The sequence below is a fragment of the Dendrobates tinctorius genome, unplaced genomic scaffold (assembly GCF_039654945.1).
Source record: "Dendrobates tinctorius isolate UK_male_01 unplaced genomic scaffold, ASM3965494v1 ptg000004l, whole genome shotgun sequence".
Lineage (NCBI taxonomy): Eukaryota > Metazoa > Chordata > Amphibia > Anura > Dendrobatidae > Dendrobates > Dendrobates tinctorius.
The window spans coordinates 10,211,786-10,229,359 of record NW_027361672.1 but is presented as its reverse complement, the minus strand read 5'-3'; the positions used below and the strand labels follow the sequence as shown (position 1 = coordinate 10,229,359).

Sequence of the window (17,574 nt, the reverse complement as noted above, 5' to 3'; positions counted from 1 at the left end):
CAGAACCTACAAACAGAGTGAAACAGCCCTGGCTCACATCGCAAACCCGATTTCTCCAGCGATGCTCTAGGTGTGCTGAAAGCTTATGGAGGAAAACACGCACACCAGAAGACTTCATACACTTCAAATTTATGTTAAGGACATATAACTCTGCCCTTCACCTCGCCAAACAGACCTACTTCACCACCCTGATCTCCTCACTATCCAACAACCCCAAGAAACTTTTTGACACCTTTCACTCCCTCCTCAGGCCAAAAGCACAAGCCCCTATCACAGACATTTGCGCTGATGACCTGGCCTCCCACTTTATAGAGAAAATAGACAATATCCGTCAGGAAATCCGCTCCCAATCACCAAGTTCAGTGACTCCCATCCCTCCCTGCATTTCCCCCGGCTCACTCTCCACATTTGCTCCCATCACAGAAGAAGTAGTCTCCAGGCTCCTCTCCTCTTCTCGTCCGACTACATGCACAACCGACCCCATTCCCTCACATCTCCTCCAGTCTTTCTCCCCAGTCGTCACAACTCACCTAACTACAATCTTTAATCTCTCCCTCTCCTCTGGCATTTTCCCCCTCCTCCTTCAAACACTCTATCATTACTCCATTATTAAAGAAACCCACCCTCGACCCATCCTGCACAAACAACTACAGACCAGTCTCCAATCTCCCCTTCATCTCTAAACTCTTGGAGCACCTGATATACTCACGCCTTACCCGTTACCTCTCCACTCACTCCCTCCTAGACCCTTCACAGTCCGGTTTCCGCCCCCTACATTCGACAGAAACTGCACTCAAAGTGACCAATGACCTTCTGACAGCAAACCGTAATGGTGACCACTCTCTGCTCATTCTTCTTGACCTTTCTGCAGCTTTCGACACTGTTGACCATCCTCTCCTACTCTCTAGGCTCCAGTCACTAGGCATTAAGGACACTGCTCTTTCCTGGTTCTCCTCCTATCTTTCCGACCGCTCCTTCAGTGTTCTGTTTTCTGGCTCCACTTCATCTCCTCTTCCTCTCACTGTTGGGGTACCTCAGGGCTCAGTCCTTGGCCCCCTTCTCTTCTCTCTCTATACGGCCCCAATTGGACAGACCATCAGCAGATTTGGCTTTCAGTACCATCTTTATGCTGATGACACACAACTGTACACATCATCCCCTGACCTTACCTCCGCTGTACTACAGAACGCCACTGACTGTCTGCAGTCTCCAACATCATGTCTGCTCTCTATCTGAAACTCAACCTCTCCAAAACTGAACTTCTTCTGCTCCCACCATCTACTAACCTCCCTAAATCTGACATTTCCCTCTCTGTGGGTGGCACCATAATAACACCCCGACAGCAGGCGCGCTGTCTGGGTATAATGTTCGACTCCGATCTCTCCTTCACCTCCCATATACAATCTCTTGCCCGCTCATGCCGCTTACACCTAAAGAACATCTCTAGAATCCGCCCTTTTCTCACCATGGAAACAACAAAAACTCACTGTCGCCCTGATCCACTCCCGCCTGGACTACTGTAATGCTCTATTAATTGGCCTCCCTCTCACTCGACTCTCCCCTCTCCAGTCTATCCTTAATGCAGCAGCCAGGGTTGTCCATCTGGCTAATCGTTACTCAGACGCGTCCGCTCTTCGCCAGTCGTTACACTGGCTGCCAATTCATTACAGGGTACAATTCTTGTTCTCACCCACAAAGCTCTCCACAGTGCGGCACCCCCTTACATCTCCTCCCTCATTTCTGTCTATCGGCCTAACCGACCGCTGCGCTCTGCAAATGACTTTCGACTAACCTCTGCCCTAATCCGTACCTCCCACTCCCGACTCCAAGACTTCTCCCGTGCTGCGCCAATCCTCTGGAATGCTCTACCCCAAGATATTAGGACCATCCACAATTTGCATAGTTTTAGGCGCTCGCTCAAAACACATTTGTTCAGAGCGGCCTATCACATTCAGTAATCAAAGTCATGTTTGTGTGTGTGTGTGTAGCCCATTCACTATCTCCATCTAACCCCCACCCCCTGAAGATGGCTGGACCGTCATTGTAAATACATCATTGTAAATACAAAGCACAGGTTTGTATCTCCCCCACCTCATTGTAGATTGTAAGCTCCACTAGCAGGGTCGTCTTATTTCGCTTTAATTATTGTATTGTTAACGTTGTTACTTATGACTGTTGTGTTTGAAACTGTTCAACTGTAAAGCGCTGCGGAATATGTTGGCGCTATATAAATAAAGATTATTATTACATCTGTAGTATGTGCACCTTATGGATAATGGAGGGATGTTTTTTTGTGCAAACTCTGAAGTGTAACCTAAAGTTCTTGAATCCCAAAGTAAAATCTGCAACAGGGCCCCGAGTACCATCTGCCATTTATAATACTCATGTCTCTTCATGTGGCAAAGGGGCATTTGGGCCTCCTCAACTGCCAGAGTCCTGGTGCCAGGGCTGCTTTGGCACCCAAGCTTCACCTTTGCCATATGTTTCCAGCAGTGAGTCCATGGAAAGCATGGACCTGTTCTATATAGCTCTACACATCAACCTCCATGCACACAGATTGTCCATATAATCACAGTTTGGTTCTGGGTGTGAAACAAACAAGCCATGAACTAGGTAGCTGAAATGGGTGGTGGTCCAATTTGTTTTTGAGGGATAGACCATATCTTGAACTGTTATGGATTGGTTCCTCTCTGTTAAAACCCTATCAGAGGTATGATTTTCTCCAAGAATCAGTGATCTCCAACCAGGCTCGGACTGGCCCAACGGGGGAACAGGTGAATCCCCAGGTGGGACCTCCCCATTCACCTACACAGCAGTAGTTGGCACAATATAAACATCTCATCATTCATGTAACAAACTACCTAGATTATTATTACATACAAGCATAAGCAAATGATGCTAATGTAATATTTGCATATAGCTGAACAGTGGGTGACTAGAGTCAATACTACTGGTGGGCCCTTGGTATCCCAGTCTGACATTGTCTCAATCCACTGGCCCTCCAGCTATTGGACTGGTGATGACAAGTGATACATGGAATCCCTAAAATACCAAAAATCAACTGAAAAACTAGAAGTGTAGCATAATTGTAGAAATCAAAAGGCAGGCTGTATATAGGCATGGATCAGAACAGGCAGTGTTTGCAAGTTATGATGGCTGACGAAGCAATAATAATCAGCGGAGATTCACTGGCCATAGACTAGTTCTTGATTCACATGCAAGACATCTTGGATATTCGATATAGAGACCACAGCATGAGACCCTTCCAGCAAGGGTAAGAGGTTAATGGTAGCCCTCCTCATTTTCCTGATTCTCCATTGAAGATAACCTTGGAATGGTAAGTGTGGCAGGAGACATAATATAGGAAAGCAGCCCTGTAATTCCTGCTGTCGGGCAAGCATTCTCTACGAACTCTACGCAGTGCATGAAAGTTGCTTCTCGAGAATGGCATGTCTGACGCCAGCTGCGGCCATCATTGCGTCCTGCATGTCACCATTAGGCCGTGAGATTCTATTCTCTACACTTGAGAGGAAACGCTGGATAGAACCTTTGTATATTGCGCAAAATAATAGAAGTGTTAGTAAAATGCAGACACAAAGAGAAAGTCAAATGAAAGGCAAGAGATGCGAGGAGATAATGTCAGGGAAAAACAGATCTGCCAGGAGGAAGTGGTGGGTGGAAAGCGAACATTTGTGTCACTCCTCCCCCAACATCCAGTCATCGCACTATTCATATAGGTTTCGTACTGATCATTCTGCTCCTTAGCAACTAGGAACTGGAAGCTGCGAATGCTAATAAGCTCAGAAATTAGGCAGGGAAATAAGGTTAGCATGGGAGTCAGTATGGCGTACAAACAAATGACAAGTGCCAGAGCACATTTTCCACTATTGTATTACTGGGTGCTAGGAAGTCACATTGTGACATATCTACAGAAATGAACCCATAAGAGCTCCACATCAACACAGGCTGGCGTCACACCATCTCTATTTAGTCTGGGTTTCCAATGCCAATAAAACCGGATATGTATGTTGTACCCATCACATTATCGAAGGCGACCAAGTAATGTGATCGAAGCTGTATAAATACAACAACCATGAAACTGACATTTGTCATCAATTCCAGATAATCGAGGATTAAAGAAGTTTGTCCCCTTGTAGGGACTTTTTTTTTTCCCTTACTTAAATGCATGCATTTTTGCTAAAAAATAATTTTTGTAATTGGGTTCCATTAGAAATTTTGCACCGTTTGACTTCTATAGACTTTGTATTGCCGGTTGCAGAAAGGGGTTAATGAAATCTGTCTAATGGTCCAATAGGAGATCTTCTGACTCTTACCTGTCTGTTTTGGAGCTCCTCTCAGCTGATCTATGACCGCATCAAAGTAGCACGGAAACAAACAGCTCGTAAAAGCTAATAGGTGCAGAATGATCAACGAAAATGAATTGCAAAAATGATTTTTTTAGCCTGAAATACATGTATTTAAGTAAAAAATGTGGTAGATAATCATATTAAGCTTCTGATTAAAAGGGTCATTCCCATCTCCAAGATGCTATCTCAATATTTAGTAGGTATAATAATAATAATAATGCTAGCAAATGCAACCAATTAGAGTAGTATAGTTCTTCTGATTTGCTTTGCCGCTAACCCCACGTGCAGTGCATTGCAGTAGCTTAGATGTCCATGGTTACAACCTCTCATATAATGACAGTTCTTAGTGACTAACCATGGATAACTAAACTACTGCAATGCCCTGCGCATGGGGTAAGCAACAGAGCGAATCAGAAGAACTACACTACATTTCTAATTGGAGTAATTTACTAATATTATTACTATTACATCTACTACATATTGGAGAGTCGGTATTAGGCCGGGATCACACATGTGAGGAATACGGCCGAGTCTCGCATGTTAATACCCGAGCACTGCCACCGGCACTCAGGAGCGGAGCGTGTGGCTCCATGTATTTCTATGCGGCCACACGCTCCGCTCCAGAGTGCCGGCGGCAGTGCCGGGTGTTAACATGCGAGACTCGGACGTATTCCTTGCATGTGTGATCCTGGCCTTATAGTCTGAATTTAGATACTACGTGAAGCCAACATTAAGCTGACAAATATCTATGCTGCAGTCCTATGTAAAAGCACAGATAACACAACATAAGAAAAATACACATGCCAAACAACTCACTCAGCTCTGCTGCATCTGATGAGTGCACAGGTAAGGCTAGTTTCACATTAGCGTTTACGGCCGCAGCGTCAAAAGGATGCATGCGCCGACCAGCGCCAAACGCAACAGGTTGCAATTTGGTGCGCTCGGCACAGCGTCAAAAGGACGCATGTGCCGCCAAACGCATACTGCGCATGGCCTGCGTCCCCAGTGCTAAAGATAGGGGATGCAGGATGCATGCAGCGCCATGCGTCCATAGGCAGCGCTACCGGTGGAGGCGCGGCAGGGGGCGGGGCTTAGCGGCGGCCGTGCGCAGCCGGACGCTGCGGCCGTAAACGCTAATGTGAAACTAGCCTAAGCCTATGGCTTCATGGGAGCGATCCAGCAATGTTCAGGTACAGATTGCACTTGATGTGGTCATGCTCTTAGGAGGCCGTAATGGCACAGTATTTATTATAAATGTAGAGTAGGACCCCCCATATGAGATTGCCTTGGCGCGGCGGGGTGGCTCAATTGAATTGATCAATTTTTTTGCTAAATATCTCATTTTTGAATACAGCTAGACATTATGTGCATATGCACTCCAATTTATGCGTTCTAACCTTAAGCAGTGCTGGCTTCCCCCCCTATTTTCTTGTTGATAATACAGTATGTAAAGGCGTAAAAACCAAAGACAGAAACATAATGATTAAATACCATGCAGTAAATAAATAGCACAGTACATGAAAATAATAAAGGGTACTTAGTGGACGTTTCTTTTAATATAAAATGTGACATTCCGGTGACCCTCATTGGGACTGTCCTGACTCTAATGTTAAAAACCATGACGAGGTGGGATGGCTGTCACTTTTTTTGTTTCAGAACTTGTGGCCTGCCTTTCCTTTGTGCTGAGCATTACATTGATGTGGTCTGCCATGTCTGTGTGTCCACTAGCTGGGTACAGTCCTTCTCAGCCCTTATCCACATGCATGTCACTTGACAAACGGTAATGTTTTTAACATTAGAGTTAGGACTGTCCCAATTAAGGTCACCGTGACGAGGTGGGATGGCTTTCACATTTTTTTTTTATTAAAAAAAAACCCATCAAAGTACCCTATATTATTTTCATGCACTATGCTATTTACTTTATTTACTACTAGATGAAGAGCCCGGCGCTGCCCAGGCATAGTAACTAACTATGGTTACGGTTAGTGTGCAAAGCTGAGTGTAGAGCCCCGCCCACGCCGGATAGCCACATTCACTATTATATCCCACATCATGACGTCAGCCAGAGCTACCGGACTACTAATATCCCACATCATCCTGTCAGACAGAGCCACCGGACTACTACCCCCAATATCCCACATCATCCCGTCAGCCAGAGCCACCGGACTACTAATATCCCACATCATCCTGTCAGACAGAGCCACCGGACTACTACCCCTAATATCCCAAAACATCCCATCACAGCCGCTGGACTACTATCCCTAATATCCCACATCATCCCATCACCATAGCCAACGGACTACTACCCCTAATATCCCACATCATCCCGTCAGCCAGAGCCACCGGACTACTAATATCCCACATCATCCTGTCAGACAGAGCCACCGGACTACTACCCCTAATATCCCAAAACATCCCATCACAGCCGCTGGACTACTATCCCTAATATCCCACATCATCCCATCGCCATAGCCACCGGACTACTACCCCTAATATCCCACATCATCCCATCGCCATAGCCACCGGACTACTACCCCTAATATCCCACATCATGCCGTCAGAGCCACCGGACTACTACCCCTAATATCCCACATCATCACGTCACAGCCGCCAGACTACTACCCCTAATATCCCACATCGTCCCGTCAGCCAGAGCCACCAGACAACTACCCCTAATATCCCAGATCATCCCATCACAGCCGCTGGACTACTACCCCTAATATCCCACATCATCCCGTCACCATAGCCGCCGGAAAACTACCCCTAATATCCCACATCATTCCGTCACAGCTGCTGGACTACTACCCCTAATATCCCACATCATTCCGTCACAGCCGATGGACTACTACCCCTAATATCCCACATTGTTATATATATAAAGCTGAGTGTAGAGCCCTGCCCACTATAATATCCCACATTATCCCGTCAGCCAGAGCCACCGGACAACTACCCCTAATATCCCAGATCATCCCGTCACAGCCGCTGGACTACTACCCCTAATATCCCTCATCATCCCGTCAAAATAGCCGCCGGACAACTACCCCTAATATCCCACATCATTCCGTCACAGCCGCTGGACTACTACCCCTAATATCCCACATTGTTATATCTATATAAAGCTGAGTGTATAGCCCTGCCCACTCCGCATAGCCACATTCACTATAATATCCCACATTATCCCGTCAGCCAGAGCCACCGGACTACTACCCATAATATCCCACACCATCCCATCAGCCAGAGCTACCGGACTACTATTCCTAATATCCAACACCATCCCATCAGCCAGAGCTACCGGACTACTATTCCTAATATCCAACACCATCCCATCAGCCAGAGCCACCGGACTACTACCCTGAATATCCCACATCATCCCATCAGCCAGAGTTACCGGACTACTACCCTGAATATCCCACATCATCCCATCAGCCAGAGCCACCGGACTACTACCCTGAATATCCCACATCATCCCATCAGCCAGAGTTACCGGACTACTACCCCTAATATCCCACATCATCCCATCAGCCAGAGTTACCGGACTACTACCCCTAATATCCCACATCATCCTGTCAGCCAGCGCCACCGGACAACTACCCCTAATATCCCACATCATCCCATCAGCCAGAGTTACCGGACAACTACCCCTAATATCCCACATCATCCCATCAGCCAGAGTTACCGGACAACTACCCCTAATATCCCACATCATCCCATCAGCCAGAGTTACCGGACTACTACCCCTAATATCTCACATCATCCCGTCAAAGCCAGTAAAAGTAGAATAGTGAAATTGCACAGAAACATGGTTCACTAAGATCCCAGGTCAACTTGTAATTTGTCCGGCTGAGTTGCTCATGGATGTACAGCATCTGTATGCAGTATAGTATCATATTTAATGTGTTGTTATGGGAAAAGCATTATGTGTTATATTGGTATATTCAGGTGAATTATGGGGAAGGTAGCACTTTAAAAAAACCTCACAGCATCAGAGCACAGTAACATCAATAATGCATAAAAGTGTCTGAGAAAATATTAAATCCACATGACATTTGATATGTGCACTTTCCTACATTCATGTGTGTCACTTAATGAGACCACACAGGAGGGGCGATTCATTTCTGTCATGTACTCACTGCTCCTTTCTGGAGGACAGACGATGGCTGGAGCTTATGTTTCTGAGGATGCTAGATTTCTCCCACCATGTCAGTGTCTGTTGAGGTGTTGTTAAGTGGGAAAACCTGCGCATAGCAACCAATCACAGCTCAGCTACTGTTAACCAGCTCTGGTGAAATGAGAGATGCTTAGTGATTGGTTGCAAGGAAAACTGTTGGTCATAGCAACCAATCACAGCTTAGCTTCTTTTGAACAGCTCTGGTGAAATGAAAGATGCTTCGTGATTGGTTGGTGATACACTCACAAACACACACACACATTGATTTTTATATATAGAGATTGCTAGTGTAAAAGTGTGCTTACATGCAGCATACACACCTGTAGTAGGGGGATTGCACATAGTGATCTCACAGTAGTACGATAATACCGTATGTAAAGTGGTGACGTAGTGGGGGGATTGTACACACAGTGATGTCACAGTAGTGTGATAATACAGTATGCAAAGTGGTGACGCAGTGGGGGGATTGTACAAAATGATACCACAGTAGTGCGATAATACAGTATATAAAGGGATGATGCACTGGGGGATTGTACACAGTGATGTCACAGTAGTGCCATAATACAGTATGTAAAGGGATTACGCAGTGGAGGGATTGTACACATAGTGATGTCACAGTCATGTGATAATACAGTATATAAAGTGGTGACGTGATGTCACAGTAGTGTGATAATACAGTATGCAAAGTGGTGACGCAGTGGGGGGATTATACACACAGTAATGTCACAGTAGTGCGATAATACAGTATATAAAGTGGTGACACAGTGGGGGGATTGTACAAAATGATACCACAGTAGTGCGATAATACAGTATATAAAGGGATGATGCACTGGGGGATTGTACACAGTGATGTCACAGTAGTGCCATAATACAGTATGTAAAGGGATTATGCAGTGGAGGGATTGTACACATAGTGATGTCACAGTCATGTGATAATACAGTATATAAAGTGGTGACGTGATGTCACAGTAGTGCGATAATACAGTATGTAAAGGGGTGACGCAGTGGGGGGAATTGTACACACAGTGATGCCACAGTAGCGCGATAATACAGTATATAAAGGGATGACTCAGTGGGGGGAATTGTGTACAGTGATGTCACAGTCATGCGGTAATCTACTATATAAAGTGGTGACGCAGTGGGGGGATTGTACACAGTGATGTCACAGTAGTGCGATAATACAGTATGTAAAGGGATTATGCTGTGGAGGGATTGTTCACATAGTGATGTCACTGTAGTGCGATAATACAGTATGTAAAGGGGTGACGCAGTGGGGGATTGTACACACAGTGATGTCGGTGACGACTCCTGGAGTGGACCCTCTGGGTCGTGGCACCAACCCTCCCAGGGCAAGCTGACCTAGTGAAGACCACCCCCTATACATGGAGTGTCAGGGGCAAGCCCCAGGGGGTGAGGCACCACGACTGCTGGAACCAGGCGGCCGGCTCACAGGAGACACGAGTGGGTGAGTGTGTCTGCAGGAACGTGTAAAGCGTGGACACAGGGACACGTGGGGTACAGAGACTACATACGTCTGGGTGTGAGTGAAGCAGGATGTGTGCAAGGAGCAACTCAGATCACTGAGTCTGGCAGGAGGTGTAACAGAGTACAGGAGCAGGGTGTGTGCCAGAGGGTACAACTGAGCATAAGACAAAGTGCAGGATTGGAACTTGTGCCAGGAGGCACAACTGAGTATGAGACAAGGCAGGGGACCCGAATACAGCACACAGCCAGGCAGGGACACGGCAGACCAAGCCAGGAAGCGCAACAATAATTAGGCACCTCCCCTAGGAAGAGGTAGCCTGATATAGCACATGATCACGAGAGCTTCCGGGTCAAGTCCTCCAGTACCATAGAGAGGACTGACCTGGAGACCGAACTGAGAAAAGCGTGCAAGCGCAGACATAACATGAAGGAGCGTGCGCACCCGGCGGGACCTCAGGAGTGACCGCGGCTCCGGAAGAGATGACGTCGGGGCCGAGGTCCCGCCCCCAGGTGAGCGCGGCGTGACAATGTCATAGTAGTGCGATAATACAGTATATAAAGGGATGACTCAGTGGGGGGATTGTGTACAGTGATGTCACAGTCATGCGGTAATCTACTATATAAAGTGGTGATGCAGTGGGGGGATTGTACACAGTGATGTCACAGTAGTGCGATAATACAGTATGTAAAGGGATTATGCTGTGGAGGGATTGTTCACATAGTGATGTCACAAGGTGATAATACAGTATGTAAAGTGGTGACGCAGTGGGGGGAGATTGTAAACATAAGTGATGTCACAATAATGTGATAATACAGTATGTAAAGTGGTCACGCAGTGGGGGGGATTGTACACAGTGATGTAACACTAGTGCAATTATACGGTATGCAAAGGGGTGACGCAGTGTGGGATTGTACACACAGTGATGTCACAGTAGTGCGATAATACGGTATCTAAATGGGGTGATGCAGTGGGAGGATTGTAGACATAGCGATGTAACAGTAGTATGTAAAGTACACAGTGATGTCACAGGAACAGTTGCAATGCACACAGTAATGTCATGAGGCAGGGGACAAATTTGCATGGTTTAGTCTTAGTACATGGATCGTGTATGTAAATGCAGATATAATGATGTCAAAGTATAAAGGTAATGCAAACACTGACATCAGAAGAAAACTAAAGATTCCACCAACCAAGAGGTTCCACAGGATTCATGGAATGGAGCCGTATAGTTTTGTTGGGTCTCCTTTAGTTATAGGGTCATATAGGAGCCATTCTTTTGTCTATATAATACAAAAATGATATCTTCTCAGTGGTCTAAAAGGCAAACTCAGCTCTGCTATATCTGTATGTGTTCACATAATTAATGGTGCTACGACTCTCTAAGTGGTAAGACCACCCAGTCCTGTAGAGCCATCAGGAGGGCTCAGCCTCACACAGCACAGCAGTGCTCAGAGCCAGATGAGTGCAGCCGCCGGTTGTACATGATATTAGCTGCTAACCACATTACTGTGTCCCAGCAGTCGGCAATCATGGCCAATAACTGCAGGGCCGGGAAATGCTCCTCGCCGGCACAGCTGCTGTGTGGGAGGCAGCGTCCTTTCCCCTGTTTGTCCTTCACCGGCGTCCTGTTGCTCCACAGAGCTCTCCATGGTGCTGAAATCAATCCTCCAGCTCCGAGCACGTAAGTGATGACGCCAGTGCCACCATCTGTGTCTCCATCACTGCCTGACACAGCCCCTGTGCATGGTGGGGAGCCGGAGCTGCACCCCTGGACATCCCCTATACTTGGCATATGCAACTTTTACTACATGCTCCATCTTATGATATATATGTGTATGCATATATTATATGTATGTGCGTATATATTATATATGTGTGTGTATGATATATATATGTCTGATAGATATAGATGCATTACTATATATGACAGTAGTAGCAGATAGCTGGATCTACGAGTGTGCACATACAGGCTGGCATAGTGCCAGGGTAGATGCCCCAGCTCTCGCTGCCCGGTTACCTTTCCCTGGGACCTGCTGTGCCGGCTGAGCTGTTCTGCTAGCTGCAGATCTGTCCTCGGTCGGGTCCCATCCCTCTGAGCCTCTCCAGCCCCAGACACCACGTATTATGTGAGCTCCTTGTGCCTGCGCACTGAGGCGGCCGTGTCTGGTGTGGAGGACGGTGCGCGGCTCACATGTGTGAGGGGAGGGACTGCCGGCAGCGGGGACACCACCGATCACACACTGGCTAAGACTACAACGTGCTCATTGTTTGATTGTCATTCACATTGGACTAATTGCAAGGCTTTGGGTGTTGCTATAGAAACAGATGATACCTAACCCAGTGCTCTTTTTTTTATGCCACAGTAAAAAGGAAATTATAGAATTTTCTATTGGTTATACAAGTAGGTTAATGGTGGAAAATGCCTTCTGTAAGTTTAATGCAGGACCACAACGTCTTCTGCTGCTGACCTAAATTCTGTTCACATTTGCTGTCCTTCAATCTAAATTGAATACTAGAAGAAGTAATAAATTATAGGCTATAAAATAATTGGTGGGGACTTAAAGGGGTATTCTCAAATTTGGTATTTATCCACAATCCATGGAATAACTAACTACCTGTTTGCTGAGAGTCTAACCTCTAGGATGCCCACCGTTACCGAGAACTGGGAATAAAAGGGAATCTGTCACCCTATTTTAGCCCTATAAGCTGTGGCCACCGCCATCAGGGGCTTATCTACAGCATTCTGTAATGCTGTAGATAAGCCCCCGATGTAACCTGAAAGTTAAGAAAACACGTTAGATTATACTCACCAGGGGGCGGGTGCGGTGGGTGTCGCGGTCCGGCGCCTCCCATCTTCGTACGATGATGTCCTCCTGCTTGCTTCTCCCTTGGCTCCTGCGCAGGCGTACTTTATCTGCCCTGTTGAGGGCAGAGTAAAGTACTGCAGTGCGCAGGCGCCGGGAAAGGTCAGAGAGGTCCGGCACCTGCGCATTGCAGTACTCTGCTCTGCCCTCAACAGGGCAGATAAAGTACGCCTGCGCAGGAGCCAAGGGAGAAGCAAGGAGGAGGACATCATCGTATGAAGATGAGAGGTACCTGACCGGACAGCGACCCCCATCGGACCGGACCGAACACCGGGGTGAGTTAATCTAACTCTTTTTTCTTATCTTTCAGGTTACATCAGGAGCTTATCTACAGCATTACAGAATGCTGTAGATAAGCCCCTGATGTCAGTGGTGGCAGCTTATAGGGCTAAAATGGGGTGACAGATTCCCTTTAAGAGAGTGGAGGTTGACCATGAGCACTGCGGCTCTATTCATTATTGTAGTAGTGTCGAGGACCAGCCGCGCTCAGCTATCTCTGGCGGTCACATGTAGAATGAATGAAGCAGCAATGCACATGATCAACCACCACTCCATTCATACAGAACTCTCGAGAGCCTGAATTCTAGGGATCGGTTTCGGATCTGAGTGGTTGAACCCCCATAGGTCGGGACGTTACACTCTACCCAATGAATGGGGATAACTTCCAAACTTGAAAATAGCTCTGTAATAATTGGTGGGGATCAAACTGCTGTGAACCATGCACATCCTTAGAATGAAGGAACTGTAGCCACTGCGCAGCACAGTCACAGATCACCTGCTGTGCAGTGAAATGTAATAAATTACCATTAGAGATAAGAGGATCTTTTAAAATTCATATTTACTGATTTTTTTCCCCTCAAAAAAATGATTTGTGACAGATACAATCACGCAAAACTCAACAATGCAAAGTTTATAATTCCTCAGAAAATACTGTAAGTGTGGGAGAGAAAAGGGAAAGCAAGAACCCTGCTGACCATAAGAGCTTACACTTATAGGATAGAGAGGACCTCACTGACTATGAGAACTTACACTCTACAGAGGAGAGAGAGAAGACCTCATTGTTCATAAGAACTTACACTCTATAGGAGAGAGAGTACCAACTGATCATGAGAGCTTACACTCCACAGGAAAGAGAGAGAGAAAGGACCACACTGACCACTCTACAGATGAAAGAAACAGGACCTAACTGACTTTGGGAACTTACACTCTACAGAAGAGAAAGAGGACCTTATTGTTCATAAGAACTTACTCTCTATAAGAGAGTACCCACTGACCATAAGAGCTTACACTCTACCACAGAGAGGAACTCGATCATAACAGCTTACACTCTACCGCATAGAGAGAGGACCCCACTGACCATAAGAGCTTACACTCTACAGTTGAAAGAGAAAGGACCTTCCTGACCATAAAAGCTTACACTCTACGAGAGAGAGAGAGCGCAACGGTGACCATAAGGGCTTACACTCTACAAGAGAAATAACCCCGCTGACTATAAGATCTTACCCTCTACGAGAGAGTGAAGGAGAACCCCCTGTCCATAAGAACGTACATACTAGAGGAGAGAGAGATTTACCTAGTGACTCTAGAGATGGAAAATGACTGCCATACAAAACTGTTCTCCACTGGGAAGTGCTGATCTGTGATGGCCCATGTACTGATTACCACAGTACAATGTATGATAATCCGCTAAATATCATAGCTGCAGGGTATTATGGGGAGGGAAGCCCTTATGGCCATGGCAAATTGCATTAGCTCTCTCTAAAGCTTCAATAGTGTGGAAAATGGTATTGGTCAAGGTTTTATTTTTTTGCAAACCACAAGTCAAATCTCAAAGTGTTCGAACTCACGTGAAACTATGAATTTCAAGAAATTCGTCTCAAAGTTGAACCTCTGTGGATTGATCTGCTCATCTCTAATTCCCATGCAGGGGCGTAACTACCGCGGTCGCAGCTGCGACGGGGCCCGGAGTGCTTAGGGGCCTGCTTGCAAGTTTGCAATTCGAAGGTGAGCTGTGTAGTGGGCGTGTCAGGGGAGTAGCAGCCTCTGGGAGCTGCAGCCGCTCATTGGCTGTGCAGCTCTGTGCTTTGATTGGTTGCCAGGCTGCAATTGGTGTGGAGATGTGCCTGTACGAGGTGTATGGAGTGGAGTTGCACGTGTACGAGGTATACGGAATAGAGATGTGTGTACGAGGTGTGCAGAGCGGAGATGTGCATGTATGAGGTGTACGGAGCGGAGCCACGCGTGTTCGAGGTATATGGAGTGGAGATGTGCGTGTACAAGGTGTGCGGAGCCACGTGTGTACGAGGTGTGCGGAGCGGCGCGTGTATGAGATGAGATGTACGGAGCGGAGATGTGCGTGTATTTTGGCATGGGGGGGCCCCATTTGAAAGTTCGCACTGGGGCCCATAACTTTGTAGTTACGCTACTGTTCCCATGTATAGTGAAACAGATGATGCTCCTTTGGTTTCAGCATTGACTGTGTTCCAAGTGGTTAGCTTCTTCAAAATGAAGTGTTGTTGAAAGCCTGGGTTCTGTAACTTGTATCTATTCACTTGCAGTGTCTGGGTTTGCACGGACTTCAGTCATATATTCAGAAGTAGTCTGACGGCTGTAAGTTTTCTCTTTAGGAAGTGGTGCCCTTGTGGCCTTGTATGTAATGCAGCATTTGCATCTTAGGGTATGTGCACACGGTGCAGATTCTGCTGTGGATCCGCAGCGTTTCTGCAGCTGCGGGTCCGCAGCAGATTCTGCTGCGTTGTGCAGTACCTTTATTTCCTATGGAAATAAAAAACGCTGTGCACGTGCTGCAGATTTTTCCACGTGGTTTTGCTGCGGTTTACAATCCGCAGCATGTCAATTCTTTAGTGCAGAAATGCTGCAGTTTCACACCTCATCCATTATGAGGTGTGATACCGCAGGCAAAACCGCAGATAAGTCCTGCGGATTTATCTGCGATTTTTACTACAAAATCCGCAGAGCCAAAAAACTCCGTGTGCACATACCCTCACAGTATTTGAACAAATGGAAACAATAAGATCAGGGAAGGACTGGGATTGAAATTTAGCCCTGGCATTTGAAATCGCACAGACCCATTTTGTCTTTTTTCCCCAAGCACCACATGGGGATATATAAGGGTATGTGCACATGTTGCAGATTAGTCTGCTGGAATTTTCTGCACAAAATCCGCATCTCTTGGCAGAAACCGCAGAGGAAAACGCTTGCGGATTTAATGCGGAATTGATTTGGATTCTAATAATAATAATAATGCAATATTACAGACAAATACCAGCAAACCATAACTAAATATTTCCATCATAAACAGTATTAATAATACCACCATATTGATTGTTAAAGGGCTTGAGGTTAAAGTCTATGTAACTTCAGAGTTCTGAATCCTCACAGAGCACACTGAGGATTCTCCAGTGTCGGCATTGGGAGCAGGCCATCATGTGACCGCAAGTATGTGATTTTCACACCTCTGTCCATATTTCGACTAATTGTACTTGGTTTTGGCAATTTCCTTTGTATTGAGTGGGGCTGTGTTATTGCCTTACAAACCTTACACAAAGTATGATGCCCCTCAGCACCCCATACAGAAAGATTGTCACCACAGCCTCCCATACAGTATGGTATCTACCACAGCCCCCAAAATGCAGTATGAGAGGCACAACAGACCCCTAGACTGTATCATGTCCATCACAGGCATATATATATATATATATATATATATATATATATATAGTGTTATGTCCACCAAAGCTCCCGGTACAGTATGAGGACCCATAGCCCCAATACAATGCGATGTTCCCCATAACCATCCCATACAGTAAGATGGCCACCACAGCCTATAACATAGTATAATGTTCCCCATAGTCCTCAACACATTATAATGTCCAGCACATTCATTCCACACAGTATGACATCCACCAAACCACCCTATACAGTAAGATGGCGCCCCCACAGCCACCCCACAGTATGATTGATCCACATACACTATGAAGATAGTATGATCGTACACCCCACAGCTCCTTGCATATTATGATGGTACACCTCAGACCTCCTATGTAGTATGATGGTACCCCCAACAGCTAACTATGTAGTATAATCGTTCCCCGAACAGTACACTATGTAGTATAGTTGTCCACCCCACGGCCCCTTATATACTATGATGGCCCAACTCACAGTGCCATATATAGTGAGATTGTTCCCCAAACCCCTCAAAAATAAAAAAATCCTTATACTCACCTAATCCAGACACCTCATCCTCCACAGCATCTGACTCCTCTTCTATCCATTCTTTCAGTGAATGCTGGCAGAGGCGTATTGTCATGGGTGTGTCATAGGCTGCAGACTGTCGCTCTGCATCTGAGTGCAGAAGGTCTCAGCAGTTTGTTTTGCAGACTTCTTCCTGGACCTTCTGACTTTAGGACCCAGTGGCAACCTTCCCTCAGCTCAAGTTGACACACCTCGACCAGGGTGTTTAGAACTTCCAGCTGGCTGCAGGAAGTTGCGGGTGATATTTTTATTTCCAGTTGCCTGTTGTGGCTTGGAGCTATAGCAGTTGGCTATTTTCCTCCTTGATGTTGCTGGAGGACGTCTGTGTTTCTCTTTGAGTCTACTCAAGCTAAGTGTTCCCCCTTGTTTGTGTATCTGTCTTTAGTGGTAGTGGGGATTGACTGGTGCGGATTC

General features: G+C 46.3%; 1 protein-coding gene across 1 annotated transcript in view; it reads right to left on the bottom strand.

Annotated features, from left to right (window-relative positions):
- Positions 1–12,212, bottom strand: part of NRSN1 (neurensin 1) — a 28,364-nt gene extending 16,152 nt beyond the window's left edge. The window contains exon 1 of the mRNA XM_073566120.1: positions 12,039–12,212. The gene's annotated coding sequence lies outside the window, so the exon portion shown is untranslated. The remainder of the gene's footprint in view (positions 1–12,038) is intronic.
- Positions 12,213–17,574: the final 5,362 nt, after the last annotated feature.